The sequence below is a fragment of the Leopardus geoffroyi genome, chromosome A2, assembly GCF_018350155.1.
Source record: "Leopardus geoffroyi isolate Oge1 chromosome A2, O.geoffroyi_Oge1_pat1.0, whole genome shotgun sequence".
In the NCBI taxonomy this organism is placed as follows: domain Eukaryota; kingdom Metazoa; phylum Chordata; class Mammalia; order Carnivora; family Felidae; genus Leopardus; species Leopardus geoffroyi.
In genome coordinates, this window is record NC_059331.1 from 147,404,560 (window position 1) to 147,432,114 (window position 27,555).

At 40.2% G+C, this 27,555-nt stretch overlaps 1 long non-coding RNA gene across 1 annotated transcript in view; it reads right to left on the reverse strand.

Annotated features, from left to right (window-relative positions):
• Positions 1 to 9,510: 9,510 nt before the first annotated feature.
• The window catches only part of LOC123606880, a 50,224-nt gene continuing 32,179 nt past the window's right edge, over positions 9,511 to 27,555 (reverse strand). The window contains exon 4 of the long non-coding RNA XR_006716534.1: positions 9,511 to 9,649. This is a non-coding gene — a long non-coding RNA (uncharacterized LOC123606880). The remainder of the gene's footprint in view (positions 9,650 to 27,555) is intronic.

Sequence of the window (27,555 nt, forward strand, 5' to 3'; positions counted from 1 at the left end):
CACTCACCGAATCTCTTCACCCTCTTCTCTCTTCTTTAAAGCCAATGCCACAGCTTTCAAGTCTCCAGCAAACTCCCCCCGTCCCCACCACCTGGATAACAGCCAAGTCCTATATACCCTTCAAAACTCAGCTCTCCACATGCCCTTCCCCAGAGCTTTCCCAGCCCCTCTCTGTACAGCCCCCGTACCCCTACTGAAGGCAGGTTAGATATCAGCCCCTACCCCACCCCCATGCTTCCGTTATTTTTGCAGGTTTATCTCAACTTCAGAGTGCCTATAAATCTTTGTTGAATAAAGGATTTGTTTGGGGGGAAGGAAAAACGGGGAAAAGTAGAATTACTTTATTTGGGAAAATGAATTAACGACTTTCAGTCATTTGGTTCAGTCAAACCAAATGACTCTGGTTGTTTTCAAAATAAGTTACTCTAATTTGCATAGAATGAGGCAGAATCGTGGGCAAAATGTTCCAGGATTCTTGATTTTTCATCAAAATTAGGCAACTTTCTAATAGAAAGAGACTCACTTTTACCTAAAAAAGCAAACTTCAATTTCCAATTTTATATATGAAGACATGGAGGTGAAGGCAGGCATGAAGTCACTAACCCCGGAGATCCTGACTCCTAGTCTGGTACAGAACATGGCCAGACCCAGCCAAAAAAGGGCTCTGGAAGGAATTCTCTTGTTTGCGGTTTCCCCATCGACACACCCAAAGGATCTTATGCCCAGATTACCTGATATCTCCACAAACATGGGGCTGGAGACACGTGGGTGGACACCCAACACCTAGAAAGGTGTGCCTTTCTCTATCTAAAACCTGCAAAGGTGGGGCTCCTGGGGGCTCAGTCGGTTGAGCATCCAACTCTTGATATCAACTCAGGTCAGCATGTCACAGTCTTGACATCCAGGCCCTCACTGGGCTCCATACTGGGCGTGGAGGCTGCTCCCTCTCCCGCTGCCCTTCCCACGTGCACGCGCTCGCTCTTTCTCAAAATCGATAAACATTAAAAAATTTTAAATGCAAAAGTATTACTCCATCATCAAATTCCTTCCTGATAACCTACCCTCCACATGTTGGAACTGCTTTACACGAACAGAATATTAATCTAAGAAGCCACCATTTCTTCCAGTGGCGGGGGAGGGGGGGTAACAATTATTAAACATAAAATCAGTGTTCATGTGCAAGGGAAAAACAGTGGTTACTAGCCACTAAATTCCATGAAAGACAACTAATAATGATTTCTGTTTTACAATTAGAATCTCAAAAAGTACTTGGCATAGAACATCAGTTTAACTGGTCTCACCAAAGTATGCCAAAGCAATAGATAACAATGAAATCAGCAATCTAGTCCAATTTCTTGAATGGTCATCTTAAAGAGAATTTAAAATATTGAGTGGTTAATCACCTTTTAATGGCTTTATTAAGGTATAATCTACAGGCCACGGAAGTCATCCATCTTAAGGGTACAGTTAGACATGCTTTGTAAATTTATTCAACTGCAGCACAACTATCACCAAGAATAGTTCCACTGACACAATAGTTCCCTTGTACCTGTTTATGGCTAGTCTCGGCTCCCACCTCTGGCCCCAGACAACCACAGATCTACCCATGGCTTTGCCTTTTCTGTAATTTTCATACGAATGGTATCATACAATACACAGTTCTCGGTTTCTGATTTCATTCAGCTGCCACAATGTTTTTGAGGTTTATCCGTGTGGTAGCATCTATCAGTAGTGTGAACTAGTGTTTCCTTCTTTTTCGTGGCTAAATAATACTCCACTGTATGACCATTTTCCTCATCTATTCACCAGTTGACAAACTGGATTTTTTGCAGTTTTTATCTATCGCAAATAATGCTGCTATGAACATCTGCTTGCTTTTTGAATGGGCACAATTTTTATAACCTAATTGGGGTAGGACTCCTACGTAATAAATTGCACATGTTTAAAATATGCAATTTGATGAACTTTTACATATGTGCACACCCATGAAACTATCATGCATAATCAAGATAATGAATCTATAATCACCCCAATGCTTCACTGTACCCGTCCCTTGAGAATCCGTTTCTCCCTCCTCCCCTAAGCCATCCTCAGGCAACCAATGATCTGCTCTGTCACAATCAGTTAGTTTGCATTTTGTATAATTTCACCTAAATGGAATCAGACTGTATTGTTACTCTGGGGTGGGGGGGGGGGGGAGGGGGGTGCCAGCCTTTTTCATGCAGTATAATCACTTTGAGATTCATACATGCTGTTGTACATATCAGCAGTCCATTGCTTTCCTTTACTGTGTAACAATTTGCTTATCCACCCATCGGCTGATGGGCATTTACACAATTTCTAATTTTCGACAACCATAGATAAAGCTGTTATGAACACTGTATATAAGTTTTTGTCTAGATATATGCTGTTACTTCTCCTGATGGCCTACCTAGGGACGGAATTGCTGGGTCATATGTTAAGTGTATGCTGAACTTTTTAACAAACGTTTTCCAACAATGGCTGTACCATTTTATACTCCCACTACCAATGTGTGAGTATTCTGGGGTTTTTTGTGTTTGTTTGTTTTTACATCCTTGCCAACACATGGACTGTCAGTCTTTTTTAATTTTAGCCAGTAGAGTGGGTGCACAGCAGTATCTTACGGCTTGAATTTGCGTTTCCCTAATGATTAATGATGTTGAAAATCTCTTCATGTGTGCATTTACCTACCCTTCACGTACCTTCTTTGGTAAAATGTCTATCCAAATCTTTTGCACATTTTTAAATTAGGTTACTCTCTTATGATTGAGTTGTTTTGTTTTTTTTTTTTAACTTTTTTTTTTTTCAACGTTTATTTATTTTTGGGACAGAGAGAGACAGAGCATGAACAGGGGAGGGGCAGAGAGAGGGAGACACAGAATCGGAAACAGGCTCCAGGCTCTGAGCCGTCAGCCCAGAGCCTGACGCGGGGCTCAAACTCACGGACCACGAGATCGTGACCTGGCTGAAGTCGGACGCTTAACCGACTGCGCCACCCAGGCGCCCCATGATTGAGTTTTAAGAGAGCTCTTCATATATTTTCAAGACACAAATCCTTTATCAGATTATCTGTTTTATAAATATTTTCTCCCAATATGTGGCCTGACTTTTCATTTTCTTAACAGTGGTGTCTTCTGAAAAGAAAACTGCAATTTTGATGAAGTCCAGTTTATCATTTTTTCTTTTATATACCTCATGCTTTTTAGATCTCATTTACTAAGTCTCTGTCTAACCCAAGACAAGAAAACCTCCTGCTATGTTTCCTTCTTTATATTTCCTATGATCCATTTCAAGTTTATTTTTGTGTGTGTTGTAAAGTAAAAATCAAGCACATTTTAGTTCACATGGGTATCCAATTGTGGCAGTACTGTTTCCTGAGAAGACTATGGTGTCCCTACTGAATGACATCAGTACCTCTGTTGAAAAGCAGTGGACCACACAGGAAATACAACTATTTCTAGACATTCTGTTCCACTGATCTATATGTCTATCCCTATGCAAATACCAAGGTCTTTGCTTCTGTAGCTTTATGGTAGGTTGTGAAACCAGGTACTACACATCCCCCAACTTACTTCTTTTTTAAAGTCACTTTGATTATTCTAGATTCTGCATTTCCATATGAATTTTAGACTCTGTTTTCTCTATAAGTACTTCTCTAAAAATCCTTTCTGAGATTTTGACAACGTTGTTGAACCTATAGATTAATTTGGGGGAAACTGCCACATTGCCTATATTAAGTCTTCCAACCTATAAACATGGCAGTATGTTCCTCCCTATTTGGGTATACTTACTACCTTTGATTAAACTTCTCCCATTGAATTCATTTATATGTATTTTGGTCTTTTTGATGCTATTATGAATGGATTTCTCTATTCTTGACATTTCATATAAATGAGCTATCTTCTTTCACTTAGTATAATGTTTTTAAGGTTCACCCACATTATAGCCTGTGTCAGTACACCATTCCTTTTTACTGCCTAATAGTATTCCACTATATGAATACACCACGTTTTAGTCATCCACTTATCAGCCGACAGACCTCCGTTTTCCAAGGGGTGGCGGTCCTCTTAGAAATTTGCTTGCACTTCTACGGTAGAATCTGCCTCTTCCATGAATGTGGCCCCTGTTGGCTCAGTTTTTTGTTTTGCTTTGTTTTGAAGTAATCTCTACACCCAACGTGGGGCTCGAACTCACAACCCTGAGATCAAGAGTCGCACGCTCCACCGACTGAGCCAGCCAGGCACCCCTACTTACTTTTTAAATTCGTATTTCTGTTCTGTGGCCTGGTTCCCTCCAGGCTACCTCTGTGTCTTCATAGTGTCCTGGTCAGCCACAGGCCACGGTGATTTGGGGAGAGGCTGTGCCCAAATACACTGTACCTGTAAGGCTTCCCCCCTCCACTGAGGAAGCTATATGTGGGTTGAAAAAGCATTCGAAGTTGTCTCCAGCTCTCAAGGAACTCCCTGACTTTCGCTTTTTGCTGGGCTGTCTTGAGTCTCTATCCCCTAAGGCATGCAAAGTTCAGCCCTCGGCCATGACTGCGGAGAGCTGATGTCAGCCCTTCAATGGCTCTCTCATTTCAGGGATCTCCCCGTTAAAATTCTGGCTGGTGGCCCCAACCCAAGACTGCAAAACCGAGGTAGCAAAAAGCTGTAGGTTCTCCCTGTCCATTATGAACTGAGTGTGCCACTTTTAACCAGCAAAGCTGTGGGTTTTTACCGCCAACCCCACCAAACTGCATCTATCATTTCTGGTAAGAAGTACCCGCTGGTAAAACTGCAGTTCTCACCAAGTGAGATAAGAGGCGGGGGAGGGGCCCCGGCAAGAAAGGCCACAGAACTCCCACTCGTCTTACCCAACGTTCCAGTGTGATTATTGTCTGCCTTTCCAGTCTATCGCCAGTGCCAGAAAATATTGCTTTTGTCAATCTTGTCCAATTTTATACTTGTTTTATTAAGAAAGGACCACCCGATCTCTTTACATCATCATTAATGGGAGTGACCTTGGCTATCTATCCATTTTTAATCTCTCAACCTCCCATAACGTAAACCTCTTAAAAATACAGTATGACTATAATTCCACTTCGAGTATCAAATGCAGAACTGCTTTCCGAGTCTGACATAAAATTTATCATCATAGCCTGCGTCACTTTCCATTTAAGAGCCCTGCCACACAGTGCCAGCAAACTAACATTATATTAAAAGTACTAGAACAGTCAGTTGTTCAGTAATTTTGAGTTCCTAGGGGATTAACTGATTGACTGCTTGGATCTCAGCCGTGGCTCTTAACCACAAAACTCTATGATGGGCCCAAAGACGACAGATTTTGTGGTGTTATTAACAATGCCTGACAGCGGCAAAAAGCAAACTCTTGCAGATTCCACTAGTATTGTTACAAGTCGTCTCAATCCACATTTTGTAACACATTTTCTCTCCAGTTATTCAGAAAACCCTCAAGCCTAACTTGCCTTTAGCACTGTGACTCGTGTGTATAGAATGCTTTGTAGCTGACACACGAAAACCTCATGCAGGAGGTGGAGCAAATCTTATCCTCATTTTATACCTGTTGGAAGTGAAATACACAGGGATTAAGTATTCCACGTGGCAGGTGAATCAGATCTAAGATCCAGTTATTCTGGCGACATTTTGTCTTGTGACCTTGGGCATGTCTTTGCAGCCATCTCTTCCAACATTTTGGTAACTTCTTTAAAGGCAAGGAAAACAGATTACCGCCCCCAAGCAATAGCCTTCTCAACACTTTCAGTTGAGAACAGGCTCAGCATCTACTTCCTTAAAAATTTTAATTATAGCTATGAGAATACAGACCCTGAGCAAGAAGAAATGAAGTCAAATCTGTAACAATTATAAAAGCAACCTTTAACACAATGCCAACCTCTACACACACACACACACACACACACACACACACACTCCCTTTCTCTCTCTCTTTCTGTCTCTCTCTCTCTCCCTCCCCGCCCCTCTCTCTCTACCAAACACTGTTCTATGAAATCCTTCTGGGAGGGAAACAGTAACCCTACCCATACACACATACACAAGGTGGTGGTCTTAAATGCCACAAATCTGGTGGATCATTTTAGAAGAGTACCTTGAAATCTCTCCTAATGCACACATTGGGAGAAATGAGGTAATTTCTTTCGTCTACAAAACCAAAACCCTGACTCCCTTTTGCCTCCACAGTTCCTCAGAAGAGGGTCTACACTCACCCTCTTCTAGGCATTTCCTCCAAGCTCTCCCTCGAATCTGTTTCCCTCTGACTTCACTAAAACCTCCTCCTCTTGTCAACAACCTCCTCGTTGCTAAAGTCAAGGATCGATTTTCAGCTCGCGTCTTACCTAACCCATCAGGAGCATTTGACAGTGCTGGTTATTCTTGCTTCCCGAGACACTTTCTCCCCTAGGTGACTTGAATATCCCAATGTCTACCTTCCCGTCTTTTCCTCACGCTTCTTGTTGAGACTCCCGAGCTCTGATTGTTGCCGTGGTCCTTTGTTTGGGTCCTAGACCTCTCTGCTTCCTTTTTTTTTTAACTAATGGAACAGCAGTACAAAGATCTGGCTTCTAGTCCTGGCTCTGCTGCTACACAGGCATGTGACCTTGTGCAAGTCCCTTAATTCCCCTGAAACTCACTTTATTAATCTCTAGGGTAGAGGAGGCAGGCTGAGAGGTCTCCAAGGTAAATTCCAGTCCTAAGACTCAACGGCCATATTTAAAAAGTACTAATTTCCAAAGAACTGACTTGATTATTACATAACATTTCTCAAAATTATAATGTTCCCCCTTATTAGATTTGACTTATTTTATTGCTTTTTATTCTTACCAAACTTAAACATGCATGTAGTTTATAGAGTCAAATACTCATCAAGGGCTTATGAAAAACGGCAGCCCACCATCCTCACATCTGTCCCTCTTAGGAGGCACTTGTAAAGAAACTTTTGAACTTACAGAAAAGTTGAAAGTACTCGGGTAGTCATGCCTGAATACCGACTAAAGGCCTACTGCTGACATTTCACCATGCTTCCTCCACCTTTTTCTGTAATTCCTTTCTGCCAGACCATCCGAAAGGGGAAAATAGATGTAGGACATTTCACTCCTAAATACCTAAGTATGCATCTTCCAGAAGTAAGAACACCTCCTATGTAACTCCAGCATCATCGCCACACCTGAGAAAACTAATTCAGTAACATCGTCCGATGGGCATCTTTGAGTGTGGATGATGCTACGGAATTACGGTCTGTTTCCTCTCCTCTTTTCCATCTGTGCTCACCGGCTCGGTGGCTTCAACTCTTCTTTGGGCTTTAAGTAATGATAATTGCTTATGATTTCCGATTTGCCTCTTCAGCCCTGACCTCTCATTGAACTCCAGGCTCTGCCTACCTGACCTTTCCACTTAGATGTCTACAGAGGCTTCCCAGAGTTAATGTGTCGCAAACTAAGCACCCCCTCCCCGTCAATCTGTTCCTCCCAATCTCAACCAAAGGCAACTCCACTCCATTCCTCAGCTGTTAAGGTGGAACAGCTTGACATATCTCTTTCTCTCTCTTTCCACATCCAAGTCCACAGTAATGGGTAATTAATTAATTCCACCACTTCTCGTCACTCTCCTCGTTTATGGGCTCAGGCACCACCATCTCTCGCCTGGGTCACTGCGGTAGCCCTGAACCGGGGCTCTCTGCTTCCACTCTTGCGAACGCTCCCGCCCTCACCCCCGAGCATTTTGTCAAAACAGCTTCCACAGAAAGATCCTGTCACTTCTCATCTCGAAACCCACCGACTGCTTTCCACCTTACTCGAAGCCAAAATCCTTGCAAGTGTTCGCCTGATGTGCCCAGGCACTCCCTTCATCTCCTCCTCACTCTCTCCAAACCATCACCACGTCTCCTTCCCCCATGCCAACACACTTAGGAGAGCTCCCGCCACGACGTCTTTGTGTTGCTATTCCTTCTGCCTGGAACGCTCTGCCCCAAATATCCGGAGGGTCTTTCTCTCACCTTCCTCAACTCTTTGCTCGAACATCACCCGTGCAGTGAGGCTTTCCTTGAAAGCACGTATGGCTCTCTAACAGATTATGTATTTTTTTCTTACTTATCTTAGCCTGTTTTTAGTCTCTATGAGAAAGTTAACTTCATGAAGGCAGCAAGTTTTATTTTGTTCCCGACTGTATCACCAGTGCCTAGACTACTGTCTGGCACATGTTAGCACTAATAAATATCTGATAAATCAAAGAATCCTATTCTAAAAAGAATACAGATTTATATTCATTTATCCATGCACACACCAGAAGGTTCAAGCCTAAAGAATACTGCATAATGGATAACTAAGAATTGTTAATCATATACGATGACACGGGCTACCTCTGCCCTTTGGAAATATAACGTAATCCACAAGTAATTTAGAATTTTCTAGCAATCAGTCACATAGGAAAGTAAAAGAAAACAAGTGGCTTATTTAACCCAACAGATCTAAACAACTATTATTCCAACATGTGATTCATACAAAATTATTAATAAAATATTTCACAGCCTTTTTTTCAGACTAAGTCTTTGCAATGTGGTGTGTATTTTATGCATAACACATCTCCGTTGGGGCTAGCCACATTTTAAATGTCAGTAGCTACATGTGGCCAGTGGCTACCATATGGGACAGCACAGATATAGACCTAATTTAAATAACCCCATCGAAGAGGGGAACATCTTGTATATTTATTAATTGTTTTGAACTTCACATTCCAAAACAAGACCATGGTACAACTTCATGGTTTCCTAGTTTTGTTAAAACAGTTTCAAATGATATAACAAGAGGAATAACAGCTTTCATTCTGAGAAATAATTTATGTCAAGATTACTGGCCCAACTCTTTACATTTCATTCAGATGTTTTGATTAGAAAGCATGCATGCTCTTCTTTCTTAGTCTCCTCAATTAAAAACGAAAGTTAAATACAGAGAGATTCTATGTTCTTGTCTACATTAGCAGGAAAAAACATCATTATTTTCAAACAGAAAGAGCTATTAAAATTCTACTTCCACAAAACAAACCAGTATTTATTTCAAGTTAACCGAAATACATTCTATGTTAAAAGACAATTTCTGTAAGGATATAATTGCATTTTTAAAATTCATTAACAGTTAACAGTCTTAATAATTTTGCCTTTCTTAATATGAAAGTAAAATAAAGCACTAAGGAGAATGCTTTTAAATTTTTAATATATGCATTTAGGTCTTCAATATGTTTCTTAAAAGGTAAAGTATTATGCACGGAAAATGTTTTCACTAACTTTTTTTTATCATTAGGGGATTAACTTCTGGAAACCCATTATTTATAAATATTCACTTACAGGAATTACAATAATTGCCATCATTATTCAACAACAAAATTTAAAGAACCCCATTAAAATGCATAATACTTTAAGCCTTTAAAGTTACAAAATTTTATTTTTTTTAAAGCAGTTAAACACAATACACGGCAGTACCTACTCACTTGGATGTCGATCATCTGAGGGTGTTATCGATCATCTCCCCTGAACTGGCAGGTTTGAGCTGAGATCATCGGTGAGTGAGAGAAACTCCAGAAGGTAAAATATCTTCTAACCTTCAAAGGCATTAATAAAATGCCTGTGTGACGAAAATAAAAATTGGAGTTACAACCAAGAGAGAATTCTCGCGAGTGTCTTGTCTAGATAGGAAATAACTTGCTTCTTTTCTTTCTTTTCTCTTTAAGTGAGGGCTCAGAACACGTTAATTCATGGCCCTGGAATTGTGGGTGAGCAGAGACAGCAATCCTTTGCATTCTAACCACCCTCTGTTTTAAGAACTCTCTCTGGGGAGAAGCCTAACTCAGTTTAATAATGCATGCATCCTGGACTATCACCTGGTCACCCTTTTACCGGCCCGACCCTTCAACCAGTAGATCCTCATTCTATAATCATGGTGCAAAACTAAGACACTTCTGAGAGTGAAAAGAGGAACTTTGGAAACATTTATTTATTAACTAATAAATGGTCTTTATTATATTGGTTTATATTCTAAAAAAATAAAAATAATTTACACCCACTACATTAAAGCAAAAAATTAAAGGCTTATTTACATTACATGAACGCTTAAAATACCACAGGCAGATTAATTATTCTTGGTACATATGCATGTCCTTCAATCTGTTTACTTAATAGAGTCTATCTCTCATACCGTGTCACTGGTACTGTTGCTAAGAAAAAAGGCTGACATGGTATTATTTTTCAATCGTTCACCGTTGCCAAAGTCTTTTTCAAAGTTTCATTTTATGTTAAATAATCTGAAATCACTGACATTGTCTGACTCTTCTGTGTTGATATTATTTTTAACAAGAAATGCTCTCTTCACAGCTGCTAATTCTGCTCAAAGAAAATTCTGCCAGAGGATATTCTCAATTCTGTTCGTTTCACACCAAAACTGTTTAGTATTTAGGTCTAAAGATTTTCACAGATACTATCTTTTGGCCTAAACTGGTATCCCTTCTTGCACTCTTACCCCCTCCAGTCCATTCACCTTGACACACAGCCCCACAGGGGGTTTTCTTGCCCAATGCAAACCTCATCGTGTCACTTCCCGACTTAAAACTTTTCAATGGCTCCCACTGCTCCTTGGATATAATCCAAAACCTTAACAGGGAGACCTGGTCCCTTCCAACCTCTCAAATCCTCAAAAGCAGCAGGCCTTCCCTGCCCCAGGGCCTCTGCCTGCTCTGTTCCTTTGGCTCAGAATGCTTTTCTCAGTCGTGGCCACGCTTCATGTCGCAGAGTCTCCTAATGCCCCCAACCTAAGTTACCCCGTGGTATTCTCTCCCAAAAAGGACTCGTACTTTTCCTACAGAGTGTTCATCAAAATCTGTATTGACTTATTTGTGTGCTTTTGGAAAGCCTATCTCCACCAAACAGTAAAATCTTCAGGAGTGTGTAGAGATCACTCCTGTTTGATTCACCCCTTCATCTTCAGTCTTTACCCAGCACCTGGCACGGTCCTTGCCACCTTGTGAGCCTTCACTAAATATCTGGTGAACGAACGAATAAAAGACTGAGAAGGAGAAAGTAAGGAGACAAAGGACATTCTGGTTGGCTGAGTCAACTTGTTATCTATGGCCAAAACACCTCACAATCCTAAATCCAACTGTATCATCAATGGTCCCCTCTACAAGGGATGACTCCCTTCAACATATAAACAGTCTGTACTTTCTTCCAACCTGAAGGAAAAGGAGACAGAAAAAGACCTCTCTCTTGACCCCACATTCCAATGAATAAACTCCCATTTCTCTAATCCAATTTTATAGGAATACTCAAAAGAGCTGACTACATCTGCGGTCTCCAATTCTTTCCTCCCATCCTCACTTGAACCCATTCTAATCAGGTCTTTGTCCCCACTGCTGACCTAAAACTGCTCTTGTTAAAGCCACCAATGACTTCCATCTTGAACTATGTGAGGTCTGGGTATCTATCCAACCCTCCAACTATCCAACCATCTTGAACTAGCCAGGCACTGAGACAGGCATTTAAAAATGAATTATCCAGGGATGTCTGGGTGGCTCAGTCGGTTAAGCGTCCAACTTCAGCTCAGGTCATGGTCTCACAGTTTGTGAGTTCGAGCCCCACACCGGACTCTGTGCTGACAGCTCGGAGCCTGGAGCCTGTTTCGGATTGTGTGTCTCCCTCTCTCTCAGCTCTTCTCCCCCCCGCTCATGCTCTGTCTCTCTCCTTCAAAAATAAACAGACATTAAAAATTTTTTAAAAATAAAATAAAAATGAATCATCCATTTAAACTGTTCATCACAGCCACTCTATGAGGCAGGAAGTATTGTTATTTCCAGAAAGAGATTAACTGAATTCATTTAAGGCTACTCAGGTCAGAAAAAAAAAAAAAAAAAAAAAGGCAGTAGAGACCAGTTTTATCACATCTACTAGTCAATTCTCAGCTTAATGGACCATCACCCCATGCCAAATTCCAGATGATCCATCCCACTGAGAATAATGCTCCTACAGGATTCCCCATCTCAGTAAATGATAATTCCATCTTCCAAGTCATCCCAGACTTTTCCCTTCCCCTCACACCACATACCCAATCCATCAGCAAATCCTGTTGGCTCAATCCTAAAAATATATCTGAATTCTAACTATTTCTCCCTATATCCACCACCACAAATGCTCTCTGAGCCTCCTTCACCTCCATCTGGATTACAGCAATAGCCTCCCAGCGGATTCTTCCCTTGCCTCGTTTCAGTTTTCAAAACAAAAGGCCAGAGTCCTACTGATTTTAAAAATTCAGGTCATAACATTTTCTGCTCAAAACCCACCAAATGCTTCCCTTCCCATTCACAGTAAAAGTCACCATAGTGGCCTACAAGGTCCTTAACTGGCCCCAGAAAACCTCTTGCTTCATCGCTACCAGTCTCTCCCTCATTCACCCGTCTTATCCTACAGCCTTCTCTGCTACTCCTCCAGGATGTGAACACACTCGTGCCAGGGTTTTTGCGGTAGACTGCTGTTCCCTCTCACCGGAATGTGCTTCTTCATAGACGTTTGCATGATACTCTCCATCACCTACTACAGACCCTTAATCCAAGTATCAACCTGTCAGGGAGGCCTTCTCTGGCCACTCTATTTCATGTAACACACCTCATCACCACCACTACAACTTTCTATCCACTTACCTTGATTTACTTTTATTTGTTTATACCCATTCATTCATTTATTCATTCGTATCACTCCCACTGGGTACTTCCCTCTCCTCTTTTTTTCACTTTCCCTTGTAGACTTTAAGCTTCTTGAAGGAAGAAACTTTTGTTGGGTCCAATACTGTATCCCTCCAGTGGCAAGAAAATGCTTTGTCACCAATATATATTCACTGAATAAATAAATGGTTGAAAATAAGATTATGAGTAGGCAATCTACCTAAATCTCCAGACCTTACTGTTATGAACAGAAAGCTCTTGGAGAACACAGACCATGCAGTCACAATCAAATTTTGCAGAGTAACTTGCACCGTATTAGTATAATTTCATCACTTATCATATTTTTCATTGAAATTTTAGTTTTCCCATATTATGAATGTTACTAACTTTAACAGTTAAGTGGAACGTTTTAAAAGAAGACATTTGGATCTCAATTACCAATACCAAATTCCTTCAACTTGTACTGCAACTATCCAACTGTATCCTCCTTTTGGGAGGCTTAGGTTTATCTGTTAACGCTTTGCCTGCGAGCGTTGTCTTGAAAGAGTTACTCTGGAGCTCCCACTATTATGTTATTTGCTGCATTATCTGTAAGACCTTGTAGCTATGCAGAGGCCTAAACTGCATGATAGGAAGAACGGTGACTAAGAGTCTAGCTGTGGCTGCTTTCTTTCACAAGGTTCTTCCTCAAACTTCTCTGGTGTACCGACGAATTGCTGGAACACTTTCAGAGACATTTCTCAGCCTACAGCCAAATGATTTCGAGGTTCTTTTCAGGAGTCTGCCTGCCTTCCTCCCACTGCCTGCACACATTTCCATCTCTAATCCCCAGACTCCAAGTCTAAGCCTAGTGTAGTTCTTAGTGGACGCTACATAAAGAATATTTTATCGATGCAGTACTTTTACGTGCTGAACTAAATTTCACAGACAAAACTGGGGCAAGGTGGATTCTGATACTATTAGTCTACTTTTATACCCTGTTCAACCTTGTCTCATATTACCAAGAAATTCAAAACCATTTGCATTATTTCCTGAATTATCAAAACCGAAAATTTAATGAGAAACTATACACTTTCAATGTATGTTATTACTGCTTTTCTTAAGTGTCAATGTAAAACAACACTGCTAAAATCAGAATAGATCTTAACACGCCTATGTATAGATACATACATCTAAATGTGTATAGTAAATGTGTATAGTAGATAGGTGTAGATAGGTGTATATATCTATATGAACAGTATATTATATGGATATTATATAGACATAGATGTATATATCTATATGAACAGTATATTACATAGACACTATATAGTATACCATGATAACAACCTAGTATACAGTTTAGAAAAACTGCATATATGCGGCCATTATCAATAATATGAGAGAACGAAGAATATTTATTAAGTACCTACTGTATGCCAGGCATTTTATCCACATTATCACAAGTAATCCCTATGACAGCCTTGTATGGGAGGTATACAGCCGCAGACTTCAAAACCCCTCAAGATGCCTTCCTAAATCTCAGTACCACATCCTCTTACCTACCCAGGTGTGACTCAGTCTTAAGAAGCAGAAATTACTAGTTAAATTTGAGCAGGTAATAATTAACACCCATTTAAGACTGTTGTATCTGGCAAACACATAAAGATCAATCTCAAACCTACAGGACAGGCTAGAATGTCTTAAAATTTTTTCAGTTAACTCACTCTGGAAGGCCCAAGGGATACAAGCATTCTTAAAAGAAACTGCACATTCTATAATGACCATACTGAAGGTTTTCATGGTAAAGACAGATAGTTACTTGTACTTGACCCTCAAAGTATTTCGGGCAAAATTTGTTTCTTCCATGTCACATAAGTTGTGAAGTCTTAAATTACTTTCTGTCCTGGAAACATGTTAATGAGTGCCAGCTCCTTGGGGAAAAGACGACTCCACTTCTGGCCTTCATTCTGATGTGAACCAGACTTCTGAGTAGGCAGAAATACAGACCCAGATCTTAAAATGCCATGAAAAATGCTGTGTGCTTCCTTCAACGCTTAAAAGCTTCACATTAATCTACAAAATAAAGTATCTCCAATGTAGGAATTTGTTAGAGGGCTTAAGACAGACAAAATAAAATCAGCACCAGGGCTCCTGGGTGGCTCAGCTGGTTAAGTGTCAGACTTCAGCTCAGGTCATGATCTCACAGTTTGTGAGTTCGAGCCCCACGTCAGGCTCTGTACTGACAGCTCAGAGCCTGAAAAGCCTGCTTCAGATTCTGTGTCTCCCTCTCATTCTGCCCCCACCCTGCTTGCTCTCTATCAAAAATAAATAATAAAGATTTAAAAAGTTAAAAAAAAAATGAAATCAGTACCTCTACAAAGCCACACTGACAACACTTAATATTATAGAGAAATCTCTAACGGTCCTACTGGCAATCATGATTTTCTAAGCTCCTTCCTTCAACAGAGTTTCAAAAGAACAGAGGTGCTAGATTCTGTGCTCTCAGAGCCCCTCTGCACCCCCAGCCCAGCGCCAGCGCACGCACCTCCTGAGCCACGGCTGCGTGGCCTCCTCAGCTCTGCTTTCTGGAACCTGATCCACGGGAACTGCACTCCTGGACCTCTTACGTAACTGTGGTTGAAGATATTTTTCACCAGGTTCTTTAAACAAGATTCACGTGATAAATTTCTGCTCGAGTTTAGTTCCAGGAAATGTTTGGTTTCTGCAGATGTTTGTAATGCTTCCGGTTGTCAGTACATGAAAATTATATAATTCTGTGTTTCTTTTTCTCACTTGAGCAAGTAGAAAACGTTAAAATCAAACAGATTGCCCGAATTTGCTCAACACTGACTGACACTTGGGAGTACTTAACCCTCAACTTCTTTTAGTTCAGGTTGGTTTTATTTTTTTAAAAGTTACCCTACCTTTTGGCCTGAAATGTGTATGGTGCAGTAAGTGTTTTCAGAAACAAGAAAAGCTGCAAAATGTAAAATGTAAAAGACGTACATAATGTTGACCTGCTTGTAAGTTCCAGACTAAAATGGAAAAACAAGAAAAACACAGGGATGTTTTTACAGTGAGAAGGTGTAAATGCCCAGAATAAATGCCCCAAAATAAATTCTCTGTTATCCAAACGACACAAAAGATTCCATAAAGAGACAAAACAGCACTCCACCTTCTTGGTTTAAACCCGGTTCACACCAGTTTGTGAACATCCAAATATGCTCTTGGTTAAAATTTCCCTAGCAATGCTAAAAAGTCTGACATTTTTACAAATTACTGTAGTAAGAGAGATCTTCAAACATTACTCTGAAAATTAAAAATGTCTTAGAAGAACGAATTAAACTGGTTTTATGACAAGGATACATTCTAAGTCACTTCATTTGGAAAGCAGTCCAGATTACATGTCTGGATATGATAATCGTCATCAGCCCAGAATGGTTTTTAGCTCCTTCACTCCTTCTCAAAACTGATGTTCAGTGATAGGTGGCTCCTAATTTATTACTATATTTATATTCTACCTCCTTTCACAACACATTTGAAACAGTCTATAAAAATGCAGACATTATAACAAAATTATAATTTATAAATATAAAAATTCAGACAAGAAAAAAATACCATGCAATTATATAGGCCTGAAAGTTATTTAAATTAAGCCATAAATTTGGCCCCATACTGTCTGGTTGATAAAGCAAAACAGAAAAACCAATGAATTGCAAAATTCACACTGGCCATGATGGGATGTGGTCCAGAGGAACAGAATTTGTCTTAGTACGCAAAATGTGAGAAATATTTCTCTAGCATATTATCACATAAATAATACAGTGGGGTCTTCAATACTGGCCCTGACAGACATCCTGATTGGTTCATCCAGCAGTTTCTTATAGTATGTAACATACACAGCAAAAATATAAAGCTCTCTGATAACCTGGATATATATTCAGATGATAAAAAATAAAACCTAAAAAGTATGTCCAACAGAACTTTCTGTGATGTTTGAAAATGTTCTACATCTACACTGTCCAATATGGTAGCCCACTTGTCACATGTGGTTACTGCACCCTTCAGAGGCTAGTGCAACCAAGAAACTAAAATTTTAGTTACATTTAATTTTAAGAGCCATATTAGAAAAGCAAATTATCTACCCACTGGACTGCACATTTCTGAAACATAAGTCATCAAACATTTTTCAGTAGCGGAACCATTCTGGGGTTGGCAAACACAGATGGAATCAAACGCGTAAGAAAATAAAGATGGTATATCTTATATGTATTTATTTTTATAAGTTCAAATTTACAATATTAATTTATAGGCAATGCGAATATGAGCTTTCTAATCGGTGAAAATTAAAAATGGAAGGTTGTAAGCGAGAGCTGATAAACGTAGATCGGCCCCAGTAAACACTTTCTGTATTTCGTTTGGATGCACTTTGCAGTGCCCACGTGGCCCCCCCCAACTGCACATTCTGAGCCACCCAATCAGCACAGGCCACACACAGAGCAGCCATCTACTCAGAAAGCCTAAGAAGAAAACACAGCATGCCAGCAGGGCAGTTTCACGTTATTTCTCTTCATGGGAGGAGTCTTCCCACGTGGCCAGCCCAGAACTTTGGATTCAGATGACAGCTCAGTGCAAGCAAATGAGAATCCCAGGGTGGGTGTAGAGTCACGCAGGCTTAGAAGTCTTACGTCACAAAGAGAAACCAGTATCTCACATGATGGTCCCAATCGCAGCTTCTAGGGACCCCACAAAGGACATACCCATGTCTGAACGGTGCTCTCAGGGAAGCTCAAAACTCCTGCTTCTAACCAAGAACTTAAGAGTTCATGTATAGTTCCTCCCAGTCCAAATACATTTACCAAGTAAAGGTCACTTTTATCATAAGCAACGTTGCCTAGTAACATAGTTGACTTTCCATTTTTATCAGGATTCAGAGGAACTAAGTAGAAAGTTCATCCGAGGTCAGATATGTACTTACAAAACGAGAAATGGTTTTGTTAATTCTTTACCTTTATGATTTAAAACTATATATGGGCGCCTGGGTGGCTCAGTCGGTTGAGTGTCTGACTTCACCTCAGGTCATGATCTCATGGTGGGTGGGTTCAAGCCCAATGTCGGGCTTTGAGCTGACAGCGCAGAGCCTGCTTCAGATTCTCTGTCTCCCTTGCCCCTCCCCTGCTCTCTATCAAAAAGAAACATTAAAAAAATTTTAAACTGTGTGTGTGTGTGTGTGTGTGTGTGTGTGTGTGTGTGTGTGTATAGGCACCTGGATGGCTTGGTTGATTGGGCACCTGACTCTTGATTTCAGCTCAGGTCATGATCTCACGGTTCATGGGTTCAGGCCCACGTCAGGCTCTATGCTAGCAGTGTGGAGCCTGCTTGGGATTCTCTTTCTCCCCCATCTCTGCCCCTCCCCTGTTCACACTCTCTCATTCTCTCAAAATAATAAGTAAATAAACTTAAAAAAAAGACTATATATGTATCCTAGCATATCAAAAATAGGAAAGAACCTGGTTAACTTCATCAAAATGCTACAGGAAAATTATACCTAATGATTAAATAATAGAAGTCTTTTCTTTAAAAGCCAGGAAATGAGACAGATGATGACAATCATTATTTCTATTCAATCCTAGTCAATGTAATAAAAAAATAGAGAGGCATGTGGCTGGCTCAGCCAGTAGAGCATGTGACTCTTGATCTCAGGATCATGAGTTCAAGCCCCATGTTAGGCACAGAGACTACTAAAATGGGGGGGAAGGGCGCCTCAGTGGCTCAGCTGGTTAAGTGAATGACTCCTGATTTTGGTTCAGCTCATGTTCTCATGGTCATGAGATTGAGCCCCGCATGGGGCTCTACACTGAGCACGGGCCTACTTGGGATTCTCTCTCTCCTTCTCTCAAAATAAATAAATAAACATTTTTAAAAAAGGAAAAAATATAAATAAGATAAAAATTTATGTGAGTTGACAAAACTGTCCTTATCTCCCAAGTGTTAATTATTTACATAGAGAATTATGAAGGAAAGCTATTAAAACTAATTTTTAAAAAGTTTACCAATGTTTCTGGAGAGAAGAATCAATATACAAAAGTTAACATAATTCCTACAAGCCAAAAAAGACCACTTTGTAATTTAAATAGGAAAAACTATCATTTAAAATGGTAACTACCAGGGCACCTGGGTAGCTCAGTCAGCTGAGCATCCAACTTTGGCTCAGGTCATGATCTCACAGTTTGTGAGTTCGAGCCCCACATCAGGCTCTGTGCTGACAGTTCAGAGCTTGGAGCCTGCTTCGGATTCTGTGTCTCCCTCTCTTTCTCTGCACTTTTTCATTTGCACTCTATCTCTGCCTCTCCCTCTCAAAAATAAACATTAAAAAATTTTTTAATAAAATAAAATGGTAACTACTGCTATATAATAATCTAACAAAAAAACTTTAAGAGCTTTATGGAGAAAATTACAGAGTTGAGTAAACAGAGAAATATTTATGGGTGAAGATCTAATAAATATTCCTACATTGAATTCAATAAAACTCTAATAAAACTTCCCACAGGGCTTTCATGGACCATGTTAAGTTGATCCTAAAATCCATAAGAAAAAAGAGCCAAGAAGAACAGCTTTGACAAATAATAATAAGAAAACAGGCAGCGAACTCGCCCTTCAAAATGTTAAGACTTACATAAAACTAGGGTAAGTAAAATGGTACAAGACAAATGAAAAGGCAACAGAGAACCCAGAAAAAAACCTCCCATGTGTTTGGAAACCTGACATATAATAGCAGTGTACTGCAAATCAGTGGGGCAAGAATGGGTTATTGAACAGTGATGCCTGGACATAGGTCATCTGTAAGGAAATAAAACTACATCCGTGTTGCATACCACCGATAAACATGAAAATAAAACTTTGAAAACTTTTAGAAAAAAAACACCCGTGGGGTAATGCAAAATTTTAAAAATAAGATACAAAATGTTGATAACTATTACTACGTTGAAATTTTTTTTAATTCTAAACAACAAAAGATTGTTTAAACAAAATGCAAATCCAAGCCATGGACTGGGAGAACGTAATGATAACCAACAAAGTGTTCATCTGCAGAAAACATAAAGGACTCCTAAAAACACAAAGCAAACACAAACAACTCAATTTTTTTAAAATGGAACAAGGCACCTAGGTGGCTCTTGGGTGTCCGGCTCTTGATTTCATCTCAGGTCGTGGTCTCACGGTCGTGAGATTGAGCCCTGCTTAGGATTCTCTCTCTCCCTCGCTCTGTCCCTCGCGAACCTCTCTCTCAAAATACATAAATAGTTTTCTGAAAAATGGAACAAAAAGTGTGAACAGCCAATTAACAGAAAAGAAAATCTAAATGGAAAATAAATATAAGGTGGGGTGCCTGGGTGGCTCAGCCGGTGAAGCATCTGACTTCGGCTCAGGTCTTGATCTCAGGAGCCTGTGACTTCAAGCCCCGCGTCGGGCTCTGTGCTGACAGCTCAGAGCCTGGAGCCTGCTTCAGATTCCGTCTCTGTGTCTCTGCCCTTCCCCTACTTGTTCTCGGTCTCTCTCACAAATATAAACAAAACATTAAAAAAAATTTTTTTAAGGAAAATAAATAGAAGACATCCAAACTCAGCACAGTGCAATGTAACACTACAGTAAGATACCATTTCACACCAGACTAGCAAAATAGGACACAATAATGAAAGAAAAATTGAACTGATTCAACCACTTTGGAAAGCAATCTGGCAAGAATAAAGGTGAAGCTGCCCATGCCCATAACCAAGAAATTCCCCTCCTGAATATGCACAGTAGAGACACTGGCACGTGTGCATCAGGAGGCATATAAGGAATGTGTGTTAGCACTGCTTGTAACAGCAAAATATTGGAAACAATTCAAACATGAATTAATGGGAGAATGGATAAGCATATGGTGATATCATCTTATTATGAAATACTACATGTATGTAAAAGAATCCAAGACAGTCACATAATCAAACATGGGTAAATGTTCAAAAAAAAACCATATTAGCTTCCACAAAGCAAAAAAAAAAAAAAAAAAAAAAATCAACAGCATGAAAAGCAACCCACAGAATGGGAGAAAATACTGCATATATGTATCTGATAAGGGGTTATTATCCAAAATACATAAAGAACTTCCACACCCCAACAGCAAAATATCAAGTAATACTCGATTAAAAAACAGGCAAAGGACTTGAAGAGATTCTTCCCCAAAGAAGACAGGTATATAAACAGACGCTCAACGTCATTAATCATGAGGGAAATGTAAATCAAAACCACAGTGAGGTACTACCTCACACCTGTCAGAATCGCTGTTAACAACAATAACAAAAGTTATGTGGAGAAATTGGAATCCTTGTGCACTGCTGGTGGAAACGTAAAATGGTACAGCTTCTGTGGAAAACAGTATGTCGGTTCCTCAAAACATTATAAACAGAACTACCATCCGGCAATCTCCACCTCTGGATAGTTATTCAAAAAAAATAAAAGGAGACTCTAGTGGAGATATCTGCACTCCCATGACCGCTGCAGCTCTATCCAAGAGGTGGAATATCCACAACATCCAAGAGGTGGAAACCAACTAAACGTCCACTGGCGGATGAATGGATAAAGAAAAGACGGCATATACGTACAACGGAGTATTATTCAGCCATAAAAAGAAAGGAGTCCTGTCATATGTGACATGGACAAACCTTGAGGCCGTTCTGCTAAGTGAAACAAGCCAGTCACGGAAGGACAAATGCTGCATGATACCACTTGCATAAAAGTAGTCAAACTCACAGAAGCAGAAAGTAGACGGGTGGTTGCCAGGGGGTGGGGGGAGGGAGAAAAGGGGAATTGCTGTTCACTGAGTACACAGTTTCAGTCATACGAGATAAAGAAGTTCCAGGGCCCCACCGCACAACGTGGTGCTTACAGCTAACAGTAAGGCACTGTGCGCTTAGAAATCTGTTAAGACAGAAGATCTCACGTTATAGCATTTTTGTCCTGATAAAAGAAATGTTAGATGAAAAAAGTTGCAGACGGTGACAATATAATATTTAATAGTTTGAAATCATATAAAATAGTGTTATATATATATGCCACAGATATATACAACACTAGTAAAAGTGTAAAATGTGTTGAAATGTTGAACACTAAATTCAGGGTAGCGGTTTCTACTAAAGACAAAGAGAAGAGAATGAGATCAAAAATGCCGAACAGAAGACTTCTATCTTGTCTAGGATGTTTTATTACTTAGGAAAAAAAAACTAAAGCAAATACTACAAACTGGAAGGTGATAGCTAGTCAATTTTTCTATATGCTTGAAATATTTTATTATAGAAGTAGTTTTTTAAGAACCTAATCCTAACAACGTTTTCTTCCTTTCTATGAGTATGTTTCATCTCCTCCGATAACAAAAGGATAAGCCCATTATTACAGCAAAATTGCATCTGTGTGTGCGCATTCAGTCTCCTCAGAAAAGGGTCCATGGATTTCATCGGAAGGGTCTGTGATGTAAACAAAAATGTTGAGAAATCATAAACATAACTGACGATATTTGCCATTTTGCACCAGGCAACAACAACAAAAAAAACCCAGAACCAAATCTAAATGAAAGTAAGTCAACATATTTATAATCTTCTTCGTAGTTCTGATTTTCTGTTTATATGCTATTTCATTTTACATATTTTTGCCATAGAGTTGCCTCAAACCCTCTCTAAAAAAAGGCAAGGTATTAATTTAAAAAAAAAAGAAACCTCCTTGAAAGAATCCTATCGAATGGATGTAGGTAAGCAAGCACGCAAGAGAACAGTCAGCAGGGACGGACGTAAACAATGACACAGCAGCTCTGGGATGAGAGGTCAAGACAAAATGTTTCCACTGCGAACTTTAACAGGAAAGGCTACAGAAGAGGGTCTCACCCTTTGGGACACAAAAACCAAACCCCTATGGAATATGACAGCAACAGGAGCAGGTCAGAATCTGGGGGTGGGAACCATATTATTTAGGAAATTCCCCCAGGTCATTCTTATACACTTTCTCCCCATCCTCCCACCAAAGCCTCCAATCCCTGCCCCAGCTGAGATCTCTTGGTTAGATGTACTCTTTCAATCTGTTAAACATGTAACAGTTTACTGAGCACCTAGTGTAGGTCACTGTCAGGAAGGGAATGTTTTTATACACTTGCACACTTACAGCTTTCTGGGCAAATTTTACTGAGACCTGGATTAAGGGACAAGCCTTAAAATTTAAAGGATGACTGAGCTGGAGCTTTCTCTGGTGCACTGTGGTGTCCTTAGGAACTAGCCTAATGCCTGGTGACCGATAAGTTTCTAATGTCTGTATTTATTCATGCTATCCTGAAAGTAGACAAGGAGACAGGGGCAGATCGTCAGTTAACAGCAGTAACGCTGGACTGGAGACTGAGTTTATAACCCCTGGAGAAAGCTCCAGCCCTCACGGAGTTTGCAGTCAAGCATTCGGACACACAAGTCATCTTACCACGCGGTACGGCAAGCCCGTGACAGGTTACAGGGCGTTGTGAGAGGTTAGAGAGATGTGAACGGAGACCTGCAAGATGAGGAGTCAGCCAGACGCCTTCGTCTGAAAGGGAGAGAAAATCCCAAACCAACCAAGCTGTATTACCTGCACACAACAAGAAATCCCAAAGAAGGAAGTCTCAATCGTGCCAGCCAGGGCACAAGCTCCAGCTGTCTTCCTACTCCTCCGTCCTTGTGTGACAACTGGTGCTCACTCTGTGCCTGCAACGTGGCTGGAGCACAGCCTACGGTGGGCAAGATCTTCCCAGAGAGGAAAAACTTTCCCAAAGCTCTTGTGGGCCAGAACCGGGTTCTGGGCTTACACCCACTAATCAGCTGGCAAGAATGGAAGCTTCTTGATGGCCAGAGGCTGGGGCCCAAGCCCACCTTCCCCAAAGCACATGGACATGCAAAGACTTTTGAACAAAACTGAAGTTCCATTAGAAAAGAACAGAGCTGGGGCGCCTGGGTGGCTCGGTCGGTTAAACGCCCGACTTCAGCTCAGGTCATGATCTTGTGGTTTGTGACTTCGAGCCCTGCATCAGGCTCTGTGCTGACAGCTCAGAGCCTGGAGCCTGCTTCCGATTCTGTGTCTCCCTCTCTGCCCCTCCCGTGCTCATGCTCTGTCTCTCTCCATCTCTCAACAATAAGTAAACATTAAAAAAAAAGAAAAAGAAAAGAACGGAGTGGTGAAAGGTTGCGGGGAAAGCAACCAGTAGGAGGATGTGCTATAGCCATTAAGTTAGTAGTTCCCTTTTTCAGAATATTATGCTCGCATTAACAGGAGATATAAAGAAATAAAAGACCACCTTGTTCTTCAGCAACCTCAGAGACATAAATCTTTTAATTCTAATACACACAAAAAAGCCTAAAAATAAATGCAACTAACATAGAATGAACTAAGTACCACAAGGGCTAGGAGATCAGAGCCATGGAGAGAGATGACGTTTTGAATTTGCAAGAAGCAGTCCTGAAAGAAGAGAATTCTGAAATGACAGAAGTTGATTCGTGTTTAAAGGCACAAAGGTAAAAATTTAGGTGGCAAAAGGTGTAAGAGAAACTCTGTGGGGAACACAGAAAATGAACAGGCAACCCTAAAGCCCACGAGGGCACAACCCCTGACAGTCTGTCTTGTATTAAAGGCACTCATACATATTCGCTGAATGAATGAGTGAGTGAATGAATGAATGAATGAATGAACGAACAGGCTTCGATTTGAAATCCTGTGTGACCAGAAACTACCAAAGGTTTTAATCGTTGGAGAACTCAAGGGACCAAAACCATTTCTGATAAAAACTCTTGTTGTCAATAAACCGAATGGACTGGAGGAAAATGAGACAAGAAGTCTGATCAATTAGGAAGCTACTGAACTCATCCAGGCATACGGTAAACCAGGGGCTGGGATCAGAGGTTCAAGAACTAAAAATGAGAAGAGCAGTTTTTAAAAGTGGTGGTTATACACGGAGTATACCTACTTGATTTATAAACCACGTCACAAGCACATAAAGAAGCAGTGTTGCATGTGTCAGACTCATGAACTACTGCATTATGAAAAATAAGATAATGAATTTTTAATCGAGTTTGCCTGATCCTGAATTTTAAGTTTTTACAGCATTTCAAGAGGGCTCTTTAGCCTCGGTTTCTTCCTCAAGTCTGACAGGAATGATGCAGGACTAAAACTCCTCCATCAGAATCCCAATCTCTGTGGCCTCCTAGTGCTGGCTGTCTAGCATGACAGCTTCTGTGGCAAACTCTACTTACTAAAATAATGTGAACCCATTCTCTCGTCTAGTTTTTCCTCCACATTTACATATGGTAATAACACCACCCCCCAAAATAACATCTCAACGCTACCCACAGCCTTACCAAGTCCATGACTGAGGTAAGCAAAGTATCTACCGAGCTAAGAGTCATTAGATCGTTCATGCTTATGTGTCCAGCATCATTTTCTTTAACAATCTGTGAGAAGCTGTACTCCCAGGGCTTCTGTTTTACTTTTGTTTGTTTCGAACAAGATTTGAACTGCTGTTTGCTCATCTCATATATGCCATTTAGTCTAATTTCACTGTTGGTAACTTTAATGGATCCACTCTGCTTCTCCTGGACTATTCACTATAAAAATTAACCAGTGTTTCTACCCATCAAAAAACTTAAGTAAGTCTCCTTAATCAAAGAATCCCTGATCTTCTGACTGGAATGAGGGTATTTCTAAGTTTATAATGCATATTTGAGGAGGCTCCTGCTGATAAGCAGTCTTGGTCCCACTCAAAGGGGGCCTTACCTCGACCCAGACCCTGAGTCCCACAGGCCCTCCGGGAGGCAGCCGAGATGCTCCAGCCAACCTGAGAAAAGACCGCCGGTCAGCCAGGAAGGCTGTGTGCTGGCGGGCTACACTGCCCGCTAGTCATGTGATCCGCACAGAATCCCCAGGTGTCTGTTTCATGGAACCATAAAGTTGTAGAGGTACAAGCAGTGTAAGTCTTCACATCGTCTGGACACTTCATTCTATGAATGACAAAGTATTTTCTCGGAAGGGCTAAGCAACTGGCTCAAGGTCACATATCGTAACTACATTTAGACACCTGGGAAACAATTTACAAATGAGTCAGTGATAAATACATAAAATCTAAGAAAACCAACAACAGCCTCCTCTCTAAAAAAAGACAATTATTAACACCAGACACAACTTTCATGGATTGTATGCCTCAGCTGTGAATAATGTTACCATAGTGATAATAATGTAAACACTGACTCTTACTCGAAATTTAACTATGTGAGAAGGGAGGAGGGCTCTGCACATAGGGTGAGATGCAAAAGAAATATTAAGTCCTCTTCTTCTACCATGAGAAGTCAAAGGTAATGCCTAAGACTGAAAATTTAAAAGCTGGGAAGAGAATAACAAGAGAATCAAGTCTTAGAGTTGAACTCCCAAGAGCAGGGAGCTGGGCGGGGGTTTTACGAACCAGCCTTGTATAACTCTTGGATTCTAAATTCTAAGTATGTAGAACTAAGATTAAAATTAAATTAAAAAGTGGCCAAGGTGGGGCGCCTGGGTGGCTCCATCGATTAAGCGTCGACTTCGGCTCAGGCCATGATCGCGGTTCGTGAATTCAAGCCCCACGTCGGGCTCTGTGCTGACAGCTCAGAGCCTGGAGCCTGCTTCGGATTCTGTGTCTCCCTCTCTCGCTGCTCCTTCCCCACTCGTGCTCTGTCTCTGTCTCTCAACAATAAATAAACATTAAAAGAGACGCTAGAACCTAGGGTTTCTGACTATATAATACTTGTTTTAAAATTATATATATTCTTTCCACTTGAATAAAAGAGAGATAGAACACTGATGTTTTATCTGAACAACTTAATTTTTCTATTGTTTTCATTGTGGCTATTGTGTTTTCATTCATGGAAGAAAAAAAATCAAATGTTCACCACTGAACTGGAGACTTATGAACATGTTCCTGAAGCTGAGAAAACACGGGACGAAATGCTTCCCTTCCCTGCAAAGGGTCACTCTGTATTAGAGAAACACACAAATAACCAAAAAGCAAAAAGCAATGAGGTAAGTACCCACAATTTAACTGCTCTGTGAGCCCTGGTTTCTTCATTTGTGAAATGCCTCCTCAGGTTTTTGTGAATATTCAGTAATTCAACGCATCTAAAGTTATTAATGCACTGCCTGCCACATCGTAAAAAAATTAGACTAAGAAGACACTTACCCGCCTGATTTTGAAATCCACATTCATTCTGTCACATCACATTTCTAAAATAACGCTATTCTTTTCATTAACTAAAAAATTATTTTCCTCCTGGATCTAACTAGTAGGCAGTAAATGAACTGTGATTCATTACATATGTAGATGCAGAATAAATTCTAAGGATAAAAAAAATCTTTTCTAACTCTTTTTTTCCTTTTCTAGTTCTTTCTAATTATTTACAAATTTCATTTAGAAATAGTCCCCTGTAATGTCTTCTGAGTTAGGCATAACTGAAAGTGAAGTTCTTGCTTTATTAAGAAGTAAAATGTGCTGGTGGACTATTTTCAATAACCAGAAAGTAAATTACTTATCACTAGATGGCACTGTATTGGATAATTTTTAAAAAATCTGTTAGCATGAGATCCACTTTACTTGTCAAGTTACAAGAATAATTTCTTTTAACAAAAGAAGATAAGTTATATTACTCCTGTCTTATTTCATGGCTTTAAAAATAAAGATGTGATTTAATGGAAAAGAAAACCATGATATAATCAAGTTAATTTTATTTTTAAGCTATCATGATATCTTAACTATTCTGATTATTTTCTAAAAAGTTTT